The sequence below is a fragment of the Puma concolor genome, chromosome C1 (genome assembly GCF_028749965.1).
Source record: "Puma concolor isolate L17-30 chromosome C1, mPumCon1.1.hap2, whole genome shotgun sequence".
NCBI lineage: Eukaryota > Metazoa > Chordata > Mammalia > Carnivora > Felidae > Puma > Puma concolor.
The window spans coordinates 132,797,417-132,814,197 of NC_141674.1; the positions used below are offsets into that span (position 1 = coordinate 132,797,417).

Genomic DNA, 16,781 nt, shown 5'->3' on the forward strand with positions numbered 1-16,781 from the left:
CCATAAGTTAAAATAAGTGTCTAATACTATATAAAAGATTTTTAATCAATTATTGAATTTGGCTTATTTGTAAAAATACATGGTTCATGCCATTCTGGTGAAAAATTTCTTGGGAAATTATGCTTCTTTTTTTATTAATTCTGAAACAAATGTTCATTTTCTCATTGAACTCTGTTCTCTACTTAACACTGGCAGAGTACGAAGGTTATTGCTGATGTCTTTCAAATGTGGATTAAATTAATCTCATTTCCCCTTTTCATCCACAAAACTAACAAGAACTTTTACAGATACCAACTGTTTCAGACTTAAGTACCTCTGTCATCTCAAGTAGTAAGGTTATAATCAGATGACCCGCCTTGTCAATCCTGACCCCATGTCTAGCCCATGCAAATCCCAGGGTTTTGTGAATATAGCAAAAACACAGAACTTTACACTCTACAAACCTACAAAGGTTTTGCCATTTCAGACTTCCATGGATTAATTATAAATTCTGTTCTTAGCCATCACTTTACACATATAGGTTTCTAAGCAACATTATCCTGCAGGTTCAAAAGGGAGAAGGCAAAAAGGAACTTATGAAAATGCTTTATTACACAACACAGTCATTCTTGTATATCTGATGTATATTTATATTTGCCAATATTCCTTTCTATTATTTTCAGGTTTGATTTGTCTTGGCACTCAACCAAACATAAGTTACCAGTAGAATTCAAGTTGCAGAGGGTGGGAAATAGAGAAGTATTTGAATCTTTGGAAAATCAAATGCTTCTAACAATAGAATTCATTCTGTCATCTTGAATATATTACTTTCGATTATTTTTTTTTCATATCCACCCCCAAAAGTAGCACTTTTGCTACTCGTATAAGCATATTCTATTACTATAGCACAAGCACCTTCTGTCATGTAATTTCAAGACAAAAACTCTGACAATGTCCAGAACATGCAAGAGTCCAGTGTATAAGCCCAGTAAACACTGCGAGGTGATTAAAGAACTTTGGAGACCTATGTCCTTTTCACCCATAGAGGTCCTCTCCTTATGGACCCTCTAATTTCTTTATTCATAGTATTTGAAACTTTGAAGAGAGAAATCACCTATGTACTTCAAAATCTTTGTATATTACTGTGGCCATTTTGCATGCTGGCTGGATTCTACTAACTTATAATAATGAAGCTTTAAAAAAAATTTTTTTACAAGTTTATTTATTTATTTTGAGACAGAGAAAGCATGAGCAGGGGAGGGCCAGAGAGACATGGAGACAGAATCCCAAGTAGGCTCCACACTCAGCACTGAGCCCGATGTGAAGCTCTATCCCATGAACTGTGAGATCATGACCTGAGTTGAAATCAAGAATTGGATGCTCAATTGACTGAGCCACCCAGGTGCCTCATAATAATGAAGTTTAAAAAAAAATGAATCAGTTAAGGAAAATGAAAACAAACACTCATAATGGTTTATGTTAATTGAGTGCTGACTAAATACTAGACTCTGTTCTAAGCAAGAAATATTAATTCACTGAATCTCATCAACCCTCTGAGATTGCTAGTAGCATTATCCCTATTTCTCAAAGAGGAAAATGAGTCAAGGAGAGGTAAATAATTTCCTGAGGATGCAGCCTGTAAGTGGTGAAAAGCAAGGAAGGGGCCAGGCTGAATTCAGCTAGATATTCTGGCTCTAGAATCGTTAGAAACTCTGCTTTTAACCAATATCCTATACTGCCTTTTCCACTTTTTCACAGAAATTTAAGTCTCCAATCTCCCTCCTTCTGCTAATCTCAAGTCCAACTAGGCAAGCAATTGAAGTCACAGAATTCCTTTTACTATGCAAATGAAGTTTTCAAACAAGTCCTTTAACAACCTAATTTTATGGCTAACACATAACCAATTCACAATAACGCTAGTTATTTTTATGATCTACCAAGTGATGAGTACTGTTTTAGATTATAAAGGGTATAGAAAAGAATATATGCAATAGACCCTTCCTAGGAGAACTTGACATTTCTTTGGAGAGATCATATAGACAAAAATGAAACAAAGGAAAGTCCATAGGGTAATAACTAAGGAGGTGATAAGGATGTGAAGCACACATGGCAAGTCCTGAATGTTTTTCAAAAGAAGGAAATCACTGTGGGCTGCAGTTCTAGGGGAAAAAAATGCATTCCTTAACTGTATGGAGGGATTTGAGCTGAATTATAAAGATTCTCCAAAATAAAGACCATTTGAAAGGCTACAATGTCTCTTTCATTGTAATGTAACCACATAAGTAAAGATGTGGAATTTGAAAAAGAATATGGTATATTCATGAGACAAAAAATGTTGTGAACAGGACTGGACTAAAGGGTAAATTTGACATAGAGATTTCTGGTGACATGGATCACCTAGATTGAGATTATACCTAGAAAAGAGGTAATGGATTATACTTTGAGATGCAGAAAATAGGGAATCAATCAGTGTTTTAAGGAGGAACTCAATGAAAGCATTTTGTGCATGATATGTAGAAACTTCTAGAAAATCAAGGCAGAAAAAGGATAGAAACATGGCCTATGATGATGACAGTGCTTAAGAAAAAATACTCAATGTAAATGATTAAGGGGTAGAGGAACAGAGATAGTTAATAATTGCGAGGTTAGATTCTGACTGGTTTTAAAAAAGTAATAATTTCACTAACAATAAAAACAGGAGAGATTCTCATTTTTAGGCTGGGAACTGACTTTGGTATGTTAAATTATGAGCTGACATTAAGAATATTAAAGGGAATTTTCATGCTCTTCTAGTAGTGAGGAGATAAACTGGCAAATTTGGAGTCGGGGTAATATTAAATAATGAGAGTACCAGTATGAATCATCACAATGATTGAGCTCTTTAAAAGGGAAAATATACCCATGAGTAGGGAGAAAGTTTCTGCAGGAACTGCACCTCTACATTCAGAAACCGAAAACATAGAAAGCAGCATTTGATGGTTTAGGAAAGTGATAGGGACACCAATACATGACTTATCTCTTAGTCCAGGTTTAGGAAAAAAAATGAGAATGGTCAATAGAGAAGTAATGGAAGTGTGCAGTGGAAATGTAGGATAATAATTATAATGCGGATAAAGATAGTAAAACAGGTTAACAGATACGTTAGAATAGGCTGGATGTAGTGTAATCAGATTGTGTTCAGAAGGAGAAGAAACACTATGTCCCAGAAGCAATCAGACCCAGGCTGTTGTCAACTTAATAGTGGAAAGTGAAAACAAAGAACAAGGTCAAAACGTGTTATCAAAAATTATGGGGAGATTTTTAAGTGTGTTAAGGCATGCATTGAGGCATAAAAATGCCATGGCTGTAAAGAAAGATTGTCTAAGAGGAAAGCAAAAGAAGAAGAAAGACCATTGAGTGTAAATTGCCTAAGGAAATGAAAGGAACCATGGTACCTGGTTGGAGGAGAACACTGGTTAACACTTAGCTTTATCAACATGTCAGTAAAACATAGAACTATACACTGAAAATTCTACTTTGTAGAAATCTTTTTTTTGAAAATTTTTTTTAATGTTTATTTACTTTTGAGAGTGAGAGAGAGACAGAGTATGAGGGGGGAGGGGCAGAGAGAGGGAGACAGAATCTGAAGCAGGCTCCAGGCTCTGAGCTGTCAGCACAGAGCCTGACGCAGGGCTTGAACTCATGGACCATGAGATCATGACCTGAGCTGAACACGGATGACCACCTAGGTACCCATACTTTGTAGAAATCTTAAAAATTTAATGAGGGGGTGCCTACATGGCTGGTCAGTTAAGCATCTAACTTCGGCTTAGGTCATGATCTCGCAGTCTGTGAGTTCAGGCCCTGTGTTGGGCTCTGTGCTGACAGCTCAGAGCCTGGAGCCTGCTTCAGATTCTGTCTCCCAATCTCTCTGTCCCTCCCCCACTCGCACTCTGTCTCTCTGTCTCTCTCTCTCTCTTAAAACAATAAACATTAAAAATGTTTTTAAACTTAATGAGGTTTGCAACATCATCATTAATTTGAATATGTCATGAAGTATTATTGAGTCTGCTACTCTGCAAGAGTGATAATCTAAGCCATTTACTGCATTTTTGAAGGTGTTGCAAATAAGGCTAACAATGAAAAATTTTGGAATTTATGTCTTTACTTATGTCATTTTTAAAGCTTTAAAATTCTATGAAGAAAAATATGTACCTGAATTTCTGTCATAAGAAATCTATATTCAGGTAATGGTTTGTTTCAGTATAAATTCTTTTAACATTTTCTCTCTCAACATTTTTAACCATATATGCTATACTAAAAAGATCAGAATGGCAAGCTGAATATGCAAATAATACTTCTTGATTTCTGGTAAATTTTGTTTACTTTTGTATTATAAGCAAAACAAAATGAGCACATTTTAATATGTACATGAAATTTAAATATCTTCCCTTTCAAATAATTATAGGTAACTTTACTCCTACAAATTATAATCATCTTTCAAGAGGAACCCTGGATTCACTTGTGACCTTGCCTATTTCTGCAGGTGCTCTATTGTTTCCTTAGGAATTTTGAATTCATCAACCAGTCCCTCAAAGTGTTACTTATAATTCACCATACATTGATTTCATCTGCTGAATTCATACCATAAACCTCTCAAGAGGAAAGAAAAGTTCTTTTCTTTTTTTTTAATTTTTAACGTTTATTTATTTTTGAGACAGAGAGAGACAGAGCATGAACAGGGAAGGGGCAGAGAGAGAGGGAGACACAGAATCTGAAACAGGCTCCAGGCTCTGAGCTGTCAGCATAGAGGTGTACGCGGGGCTCGAACTCACGGACCGTGAGATCATGACCTGAGCCGAAGTCGGACGCTTAACCGACCAAGCCACCCAGGCGCCCCGAAAAGTTCTAATACGTATACTTTTATTGCTTCCTATGAAAAACGCCTCTTCTTTTTTTTTTAGAGTTTATTTTTGAGGTGGGGGAGGTGCAGAGACAGAGGGAGACACAGAATCCCTCCAGGCTCCAGAAGCAGGCTCCAGGCTCCAGAAGCAGGCTCCAGGCTCTGAGCTGTCAGCATAGAGCCTGACATGGGGCTCAAACTCACACACCGTGAAATCATGACCTGAGCCGAGGTTGGACGCTTAACTGACTAAGCTACCCAGGCGCCCCAAAATATTCCTCTTCTAACACTACATCACAGATTTCTTTTTCCCTAGGTGCCATTTACAACTTTCTCATTCAAGTCAAAACTACAAATATTTCTTCTCTTTCAAACAAATAAATAAACAAGTAAATAAATTTTTCAGTCACGTTGCTTACACAGAGATGTGGGACAATTAAAGCGACTTAATAATAACTAATCACAAGGGACTTATTAAAAAAATGAGCATTATTTGAGCTAAATATAAACAAGTTTATACTCTTGAAACTGACAAAATCAATTCAGTGTCATAAAATACACTAACCCATAGTTTTGTTCTATCTTTTTCTCAATAGATAATCCTTTCCTATCTCATTTTATTTCTTCACCATAAAAGATATATTGATTTCTAGCTCCTAGATAAAGCCAGATATTATTGTCATCGTCCACTATTGGTTGTCAAGAAACATTATATAACAGATAAAACAGGAAAGAGTTTTAAAAAATAGGCCAATTTTCATTGTATTATTCAGGAGGTTCTGGAGATAAGCTAATAATCACTTACACAACTGTGCTGATTACAGAAGTTGCAAATTCTCCTCCTCCATGTATGTGTGTAGCCCCTTTGCAGTTCCACCCATCAGTGTGACTCTATTTCCCCATCCTGTGAATCTGGACTTGGCTGTGAATTTCCTTGACCAATGAGACATCAGTACATATGGCTTGTAAAATATTTGTGCATTGAGGTCAGCCATTTCCGAGAACCACGGGACCATCCCAAGCTAGCCTGCTGAATAACAGAGAGACTAGTGGCCCAAAATCCAGAATACAGCATGCCAACTGCTGGACATATGAGGGAAGCCGTCCTAGATCATCCAGCTGCCATGTGATCTGAGGCTGACCAGAGATCAGAAGAATCATCAGCCAATCATAGAATAGTGGGATAAATAAGCAGTTGTTGTTTAAAGACACTGAATTCTGGGATGGTTTGTTATTAATCAAAGCTAATTGATATACACAAATCTCTACTCCTAGAATAGGGATTAAAAAAGAAATAAATGGGGGCGCCTGGGTGGCGCAGTCGGTTAAGCGTCCGACTTCAGCCAGGTCACGATCTCGCGGTCCGTGAGTTCGAGCCCCGCGTCGGGCTCTGGGCTGATGGCTCGGAGCCTGGAGCCTGTTTCCCATTCTGTGTCTCCCTCTCTCTCTGCCCCTCCCCCGTTCATGCTCTGTCTCTCTCTGTCCCAAAAATAAATAAACGTTGGAAAAAAATTAAAAAAAAAAATAAAAAATAAAATATAAAAAATAAAAAATAAAGAAATAAATGTAATTAAGTTTAAACTGACATTTAATACAGAAATGACTCTGATCCAGGATGTTTTAAGTTTATTTATTTATTTTGAGAGAGAGAGAGAGAGAGAGAGAGAGAGAGAGAGAGAGAGAGAAACCCAAGCAGGCTCTGTACTAACAGTGTAGAACCCGATGTGGGGCTTGAACCAACAAGCCGTGAGATCATGAGCTGAGTCTGATAAGTCGGACGCTTAACTGACTGACCCATCTATCCCTGATCCCTCTGATCAAGGATTATTAATCTCAGTATCTACTCACTCACCTACTGAGAATTCATTTGGTAGTGATCCTATATTGGGATGTTAATTCATACGTGAATCACTATTTCCCAAGTCCACCTAGTATCTTTTTAAGTGTGATATCCTACGATAGACGCACGAGCTTGCCAGTTTCCTCTTATTCCTTCCCTCTATTCCTAATCAAAATCATAAACTATAACAGCTTGAGGGCCCACTATAGATTTCAAAGTTCAAGTTTTATAATAAGCAATGGTCCTCTCTTCCACATTGGCATGATCCAGCATGTTTCTAATTCTGCAAACAGAATCTTTGTCAGACCAACTAATACGATCTAACTAGGGAAGTCCCCTGAGCCTGAGTACGTTTACAGAAAACTTTTCAGCTTCCTATTTTATTAAGACTGACTTCTCAACAGAAAAATGTTAGTATTGCCTTCTACTCCATCTATTGCCGTCAGCTATTCTGACACATTCACGAAAAATTGGGAAGCTCTGACTCTATGAATAATCCTAATACTGATAACTGAGTGCTCCTGAGGTCCCCTGTCCCTTCGCTGCCTCCAAGATCTGGACCACACATAATATTGACCCTACAGAACTTCAGGGAAACGTTCTACACATGACTCAGAATTTTTCTGTCTCTAACATAATGTTCCTCATGAATTTTTCTGCTCCTCATATTAAGGAGCTTCTACCTGTGGTTCCAATGTCTCTTATTCAGATATGCCAGTGCCCTATAGGGATCTGGTCTTGATCAATATTGTAGGGTAAAAGACATTTAGGACCATCATGCCTATGAAGAGGATCAGAATATGCCACCCCAAATTATACTACTATCACATAAGGGTTATTGTGAGCTGAAGGCAACTGAGAAACAGTGGATACAGGAAAAGCTTGCTACCCTCCCCCTATCTACTTAATAACAGGACATAAATTTGCCTTCATGAAGGTATCCCCTCCATGATTCTAGGGTGGGAAGAACTATCATTATCACAGGAGTTGGAGATAGCACCGAAATGAGTCAACATAAACAACATCTTACTAAAAAAACCATTATCTTCCATTAGTTTCCCCCATATATTTATCCTCCCACAATTTACTTTCCCTAGAAGCCCTAATTCCTTTTTTTGTGGTTGTTTTTTGTTGTTGTCATTTAGCTACATCTCTGCAATTGATCACCCTTTGTTAAAATGGTATATAAACCCCTGACTCTGTTTCTTTGGGTCTTTACTTCTTTTCTGTGAAGTCCTCCATATACTCATAAAAATTAACATTACATAAAAATTTTTATGCCTTCTTTTTTTCATGATAAGCTGTTTTCTATGAGTTGAATTCACATTTCACTGACAAAATCCCAAGAGGATATAGTAAAAATTGTTTCCTCCCCAACCTGACATAGGCCATCTTCTTGGAGAGAGTCTAATATTTTAAGAAATTATGAATTCATGGAAGCCATACTAAGCACCAATTTACATCCTGCAACTTAATGAGGAGGAAATCCCATGTTCTCTTCTTCTCTGCACTAATCATGATTAACTCTAGATTTTGCTCTCCGTAATCAATCATGTTATTCTCTGTCTTCCAGTGGAGCATAAAAATTATCCCTTGCCTCAGCACTTGCTGACTCCCTACACAGAACATTCATCCTTCATTCTTACCTGTTTCTTAACCTTTGTAATTTCAATGTACAATAAAACAATGCTCCTTTATGTATTTCCAACATTTGCAATTATCTTAATATGTAATCTGAAAATTGCTGCAAGCTAATAAATATGACTGAAAGTATTTATTTTATAAAATCTGAAAAAGTTGAGTAGCTAAGATCCCCACATTTTGAGAATGAATTTTTATATGATATATACCAAGCAAATAAAAAATAAATATTTTAACAGCTGACAGTTTTTTTTTAGCCTTTGAAATTGCAAATAGAAAAATTAACATAAAATGGGGCACCTGGGTGGGTCACTTGGTTGAGCGTTCAACTCTTGCTATCAGCTCAGGTAGTGATCTCACAGTCATGAGACTGAGCCCAGTGTCAGGCTCCAGGCTGAGTATGGAGCCTGCTTGGGACTCTCTCTCTCCCTCTCTCCCCCATCCCTGCTCCTACACACTCTCTCTCTCTCTCTCTCAAAATAAATATAGAAACATTTAAAACAAAAAAGAAAAATTAACATAATCAAATGAATGTTTAGGCACTCATAAAAGGATATGGAACTAGCTCATTTAAAAGACATAAAAAAGGGGCACCTGGGTGGCTCAGTCGGTTGTGTCTACTTCAGCTCAGGGCATGATCACACAGTTCGTGGGTTCAAGCCCCACATCAGGCTCTGTGCTGACAGCTCAGAGCCTGGAGCCTGCTTTGGTTTCTGTGTCTCCTTTGCTCTCTACCCCTCCCCTGCTCATGTTCACGCCCCCCCTCCCCAAAATAAATAAACATTTAAAAAAAAATTTAAAAAATAAAGGAAAAATATATTTCCAATAAAATATAGTTTAAAAGCAAGGCAAATTACAACCAGTAGTCTTGAAAAAAACTATATATATATATATATATATATATAAGCATTATTATATATATATTATTATATATATTATATATATAATAATTATTATATATATTATATATATATATATATATATATATATAAGCATTATTATATATATATATAAGCATTATGAAGGAAGAGGGTTCAGGATGGTATTGTAGGAAAACCCTGAACTCACCTCCTCCCAGGACACAACAAAATTACAGCTAGTTATGAAATCATTTTTCCCTGATAAGGACCTGAGAAGTAGATGAATAGCACCTACACACACACACACACACACACACACACACACACACACACACACAAGATGCATTGAGAAGAGTAAGAGTGGCAGAAAAACCACGTCCTCTGGGACCCTAACCCAGCAGTGAGGTGACTTCCCAATCACAATGATGATGCCCAAAATACAGAACACTTCCCCAAGGAGTGAATAAATTATGTCCTTCATCAGGAACTCTGACCCTGGGGGCTATCACCAGAAAGATAAGCCCCTAAAATGTCTGGTTTTAAAAATCAATGAGGATTAAGATGAGTAGAATCACAGAATTACAGGAGAGGGAGATCTGACTCTTAAAGGAGTTGCAAGAAAAGCCACTCACCCCGAGAATCTGGGCAAAACAGATTGAAAATTGCCTAGACCATAAGTGAGAGAGACCCACTTACTAATTTAAAGTCGCTGCTGGAGACAGAGGAAACTGTAGGGACTTTATCCAGGGACAAAAGCCCTGAAAGATTCCACTTTTGAAATTTCATCATAACTTGCTGTTGACAGAGTCGACAGGCACTATTTTTGGTGCTCTACCTCTAGCCTGCTAGCACCAGAGGGAATGCTCTGCCTACCCAGTGCTGTAACCAGTGTGGGCAAGTTTGCATGGCAATTAACCCCATGGAGACACCAAACCACAACTGGGAGGGATGCAATTCTTGAGCCCTTTAGCTAAGGAGACAAGATGCAAGGGCAGGGTGAGCACCCTGAACTACAACTAGGATAGGCAGGTGCTCCAGCCACGCCCGTTCTGCTCAGCAGTCAAGCTGTAATGGGCCGGGCAATGCCCACCCAGCAGACAGACTGGAGAAGTGACCATGCCAGGAGTGCCATAGGTCCTGCACTTCTCACAGTAGCCTACCCACAACAGGGCTGGGCCAGGGCCCCGAGACCTGCTCACCCCACACAGAGAAGGAAAGCAACTGAGAAGGATCAGCACCCTCAGCCCAGCAGCCCTTCACAGCAGCTGCAGCCCTATCACTGCTTTTGATATCTTTAAATACTTCATCATGTTGCCATTAAGTTTTTTTTTCTTTTTATATGTGGTAAAAGATGTAACAAGACGAAATGTATTATTCCAGAATTATTAAAATGCAATACCAAGACAAAAATGAACTTTGCATCTCATTTGTATATACTTGTGTACCAGTAACTCTTTTGGGGGAGGGAATTGTTTTGCTTTGTTTGTTGTTTTTATTTTCTGGTCTGGCAAATCAAACTATAAATTCTCCTACAAAACTTTAAGAGAGGATTGCGATGGCTAAACAAATTAGCAACTTCTTAGTGGGGATGGGGTGGTGTAAGGAGAGTATTTAGAGAAGTTTATGTGTATTATCCACGTAAACTAATCTTAATTTTTAAATTCTAGTCTGACCTTAATACACTACCTCATATCTGTAATTATTATAATTATTTCTGATTGTTTAACAACTCTAACACGTATTCTAAAAATAATTTAGAGGATAATTATCTTAAATAATCCACAAATGTATCACAAATACAGTAACACAAAGTTTTAAATAAAATTAGGCTTGATTGTAAGTTTTGTGCATACCCTTTCTTATAAAACCTCCACACACAAAAAAACTATGATTTGGTTCCCCATTTCGGAGGTGAGGAAACTGACAGTATCACATAGTAAATAAACAGCAAAGTGGGATCTGAATCCCAACTTGACTGATTTCCAACTCCCAGCTATTTTGTTTCACTTCTTCCATGTGCCTTAACACTTTCAGCCACGAAAATGCTACTGGTTTTAATTGCTTTGATTTTAGGAGGCAGGAGTAGAATGGTTTGGTTGCATGTACACTTTAATATGCTTTCAGTTTCATTTACCACTGTTCTAAAAGGATCTATACTCTTAAGTCATCTTAGCCTTCAGACATGACCATTGAACTTTCCTGAACATAGCACAGCCAGACTTATCATCATAAAACAAAAGCCTAGTGTATGTATACCTTATAACACAAATGTTTTCCCTTCATCTACTAATAAAACCAAAACTACTTATCTTGGATATTAGTACATCAGTGTTCATTGCAGCATTTCTACAATAGTCAAAAAGTAGAAAGAAACCAAGTGTCTGCAAACGAAATGAAAGGATAAACAAAATGTAGTTTATATATACAATAAAAGATTATTCAGGTACAAAAAGAGGAATGAATTTGATTCATTCTGTAACATGAATGAACCTTGAAAACATTATGCTAAGTGACATAAGCCACATACATAAGGTAAAATATTGTGTCATTACACTAACATGAAATACCTAAAATAGGCAGATTTATAAAGAAAGAAAGCAGATCAAAGGTTACCAGGGGCTATGGGGAAAAGGAATGGGGAGTAACTTTTAAACAGAATTTTATTTGAAGTGATAAAAAGATTTTGGAAATGGTCATGATGATTGCACAATATTAAGAATCTAATTGCAATGAATTGTACAATTAAAAATAGTTGAAATGGCGAATTTTATTATATATGTATTATATATTATGCATAATATATATTACCTAATTTAAAAAATTAAAAATGTTGGGGCGCCTGGGTGGCGCAGTCGGTTAAGCGTCCGACTTCAGCCAGGTCACGATCTCGCGGTCCGTGAGTTCGAGCCCCGCGTCAGGCTCTGGGCTGATGGCTCGGAGCCTGGAGCCTGTTTCTGATTCTGTGTCTCCCTCTCTCTCTGCCCCTCCCCCGTTCATGCTCTGTCTCTCTCTGTCCCAAAAATAAATAAACGTTGAAAAAAAAAATTAAAAAAAAAAATTAAAAATGTAATGTAATACACCAAAAACTATTCAGTTGTGTACTTTGAATGGGCGAATTGTATGGTGTATAAATTGTATCTCAATAAACTTTTTAAAATTTATTTGTATTTTTATTTATTTATTTTTTTAATGTTTATTTTTGGAATAAAGACAGCACAAGCTGGGTAGGGGCAGAGAAAGCTGAAGACACAGAATCCAAAGCAGGCTCCAGGCTCCATCAGCAGAGAGCCGATGCGGGTCTCAAACTCACCAACTGTGACATCCTGACCTAAGTTGAAGTCGGATGCTTAACTGACTGACCTGGCACCCCTAAACTTTTTTTAATGCTCCTTATATTGGCAGATCAAATCTTTCATTATTGGCACCCTCCCTAGGACTTTATCTTCATCTCACACCAATTTATGCCATATAATCCACATTCTAATCACACTAAAGGATATGTGATTCCTTGTCTACCCTGTCTTTGTACTAAAGATTTTCTGAGCTTGGAGGTTCCTGGGTTGCTCAGTCAGTTAAGCGTCTGACTCTAGGTTTCGGCTCAGGTCATGATTTCACAATTCATGAGTTCAAGCCCCACATCAGGCTCCATGCTGTCAGCAAGGAGCCAGCTTGGGATTTGCTCTCTCTCCTCTCTCTGCCTCACCCCAGCTAGCTCTCTCTCTCTCAAAATAAATAAATAACCTTTTAAAAAAATAAAAATTTTCTGAGCGCTTATTCTAGAAGAGTAGTTTGGAAACTTCTCATTCTGAGAACTTTTACTATCTTAAAAATTGAGGACTTGAAAGAAATTTTGTGTGATTTGCATCATATTTATTTACCATATTAGAAATTTAAACCAAAAATTTTGTTTTAAATATATATTAACCTCTTATAATTTGTAAATTTGTAAAATTTAATTTGTAAATTTCAATTCATCTTATAAAACACAAATGAATTGACTGCATATTAATATAACTAACACCTTCTAAGAAAATACCTGTATTGTTTAATTTATTTTGTTTAAGGTTTATTTACTTATTTTGAGAAACAGAGTGTGAGAGAGAGTCAGAGAGAAAGGGACAGAAAGAATCCCAAGCAGGCTCTAGGCTCAGTGTGGAGTGCGATGTGGGGCTCAATCTCATGACTGAAATCATGACCTGAGCCAAAATCAAGAGTCAGATGTTTAACCAACTGAGCCCCCCAGGCACGCCTGTATTGTTTTAAATGAGAACGGAATACTGTTTTAAAATTTTACAAGTCTGTTTAGTTTCTGGATTACTAGAAGACAGCTAGGTTCACACATCGGCTTCTTTTCCTGTTAGGTTGTTTTAGTTGAAATATGTGAAGAAAATCCAGCCTCACACAGCTATGAAGTTGGAAGAGAAAGGTGTTTTAGTAGCCTTTTCAGATAATTCTGGATATTCTTTCACACTCTACTAACACATAACAAGTGGTAGTTACTTAAAGCTTAGCTTCAGTGTGGAATCAGAAACCATACTGGTGAACTTTTCATACTCTATCATATTAAAATCCATTGGTCCATCCTACACTTTGAATGGATCATTTACCCATTCATGACTTTTTTATCATGTCATTTGAAAAATATTGGTTCCCTAAGTTAAGCATATCTGTTGACACATTTCATTGTGCAAAAAATTAGCTCAATAATACCAACACCCATATCATCAGAAAAGCCTTTAAGCACTGGGAAGTCATCAAGCTTACTGTACTCGATATAAATCCTCCGGAATTGTAACTTTTACATGAAAGCTTGATTTCTATTATTTGCAGCAGATATTGGAAGTCATTTTCCTTGTAGTGACAGACTCATTGTATTCGTTCTTTAGAAAATGTCTGCTACACACCAAGGTTTGAATAACCATAGACTATATGTTCCTCACTCTTTCAAGTAAAGCATGGTGTTCCTTAAAAGAAGCATGGACCCAAATAATCACACAAATACTTGGTTTCCTTTAGGCAGCCAATGAAGTTCAGAATGCAGCAAAAGTGTCCTATGTGTATTTCATCACATAGACTAATAAAGAGATGTGTACTGTAGGATCAGGATTTAATAAAATAAAAATGTTTTACTCTCTTTAAGGATGTTCTTAAGTGAAACAGGCTTTTTTTTTTCTCTGCTATTAAGCAGCATTGAAAAATACAATGACTACTAATACAGTTTAGTGCCATTGCTTTAATTAGCACTAAGTTGTCAGCAGTTTGGCCACCACTGCTTTCACACCATCAATGCAAAGGTCAATTCTGTGGAAAGGCAATTATCTAGTATTATTATGAAAATACTATTGATCTCTTAGACTCCTCAAACACCTATCAGGAGTCCCCAGGACACCACACTTGAGGACCACAGGTCTAGAATTATTTTTTCTTCCTCTCCTCCTCTACCTGCCCCAGTCTACTAATAGGTTTCTATTGATCTTTTAAGTGTCCTCAACTCAGGTCAGTGGCATCTTATAGTCTTCCCCAAACAGTTTTTTTTTTTTTTGTTTGTTTGTTTGTTTTTTGTTTTTTTTTTAATTCTCTAGTCTTTTAGTATCTTGTGGCTTCTACTGAATTTCAATGTTTATTTGCAGTCTCTTCTGAAACTGTGGCTTCTAAAGGCCTGTATAGGGCTGGTATTCAACTTTATAACCAGAATACCTGACAAAAATTCTGGAGCATAGAAAATGAATTAATAAATTAATTAATATATTGTGGATATAATGCAAGCACTTTCAACTCTGAACTGTATCAGTCTAGAAGAAACGGACGACTAGAGTAGTAGTATAATCTAAACTTCCTATACATATACTGAGTTGATAAATCTCAAATATGTCTGTACTTTATGATCAATATTGTTACAGTTGCGTTATCTCCCTCCCTCTGTCTCTCTCTCTTTTTCAAACACACACACACACACACACACACACACACACCCCAAAATGGCATATTGGCACGTTCTGTAATTTACAACTGGTATGAAATTATCAATAAGTGTAGTAACCTAGAGAATAAAGAAATGATAATATATATTTATACAAGTATATGTTTGAACTAATTTGGAAAATCTGAGTAAGATTTGAATAAACAAATACTGGCCTAGCAGAATGTTAGGCATTGCATTGGTGGCAATGTATAATAAGTTTGACCATATTTATACTTACATTTAAATGAGTAAACATATAGTAGATGTTATATTTCACTAGCTATCAGGTATATTAATATAAGTTGACTTTTCTTACAAATTAGATAGTCATAAATTAATAAAAATTATGAAATTATTGTTGAAAACAGTGTGAGACAATAAGCCTTTTCATATACATTTGATGAAAATAGAAACTGGTATGGTCTTTTTGGCAGGAATTTGACCAGCTAAAAATTACAATAAATACTGATTGATTCTGCAATTCTATTTCTAGGATTCTATGCTAAAGAAATACTCACATGTGTGAATAAAAATATTTATATGCACAAATGGTCATTTTGAGATTGTAGGTAATGATGAAATACCAGAAATAAATGTTTATCAGAACAAAATGATTAGTTTATATTTAGTGTAAAATAGGCACAGGCTTTCAAAAGAATTAGATAGAGTCTTAAATAGGAAATAAAAACTTTTCAAGGTACATATATAAAAAATCTGAATATGCATATAGTATCATTCAATTTTGTAATTACAAATGAGATACACATTACATGAAAAAAGTTCTGAAGACATGACTGCTGTTATGGGTAAGTAAATGGAATTGATGTTGCAGTGATAAGGCAGAAATTTAGTTTTTAAATCTATTTTACTTGAATACAATTAATTTATGCATTATTTTATAATTTAAAAAGTAATGAAAAGGATTGTCTTCAAGTATAATGAAATTGGAAAAGTGAGGGATATATGAAAATCACACAGAGAGAAAAACAAGAGGTTATATCAGGAATGTAAAGATCATCCTTGTTGAAAGTTGGATGGCAGGAAAGATGTTTCTCTAAACAATATGAATAACTATATGAATAAACAATACAAATATAAAACAATAAACTACATGAATAACAATATTTTGCTGGAATGAATATGTCCCTTAAAATATAAAAATATTTTAAAATAGTATGTATTTACTAACATTTTCTCAACACTACTATACACACACACACACACACACACACAAATAATAATCTCTGATATTTGTTTGAGAAAATACAATTCACTGAATAAAATTAGGCAGATATTCCTAAAGATATAATTTCACCCCCAGAAGAAGAAAATAAAATTAGTATAGTTTTATACTGAAAAAAAATTTCCATGAATTTTGATATACGTACAAAAAGACACTGTCAAGGATTATATTGAAAGATCCATGATTAGAAACTAATAATCATAATATACATACTGTACATGCTAACGGTTAATTGCTTCTTTGACTTTCAGCAGATCAGATAACATAGGTGCATTATTCTTGAATATAAACTCAAAAAAATGTAATTACTACATACAATTACCATTCTAATTTCTCTGCTAATGCAAATGATACTCATTTTCACCAAAGTATTT

The 16,781-nt window shown here is 36.0% G+C and overlaps 1 protein-coding gene across 4 annotated transcripts in view; it reads right to left on the bottom strand.

The window, feature by feature from the left end:
* Positions 1-16,781, bottom strand: part of LRP1B (LDL receptor related protein 1B) — a 1,907,075-nt gene that overhangs the window by 438,704 nt on the left and 1,451,590 nt on the right. The gene's annotated exons all lie outside the window — the stretch shown is intronic.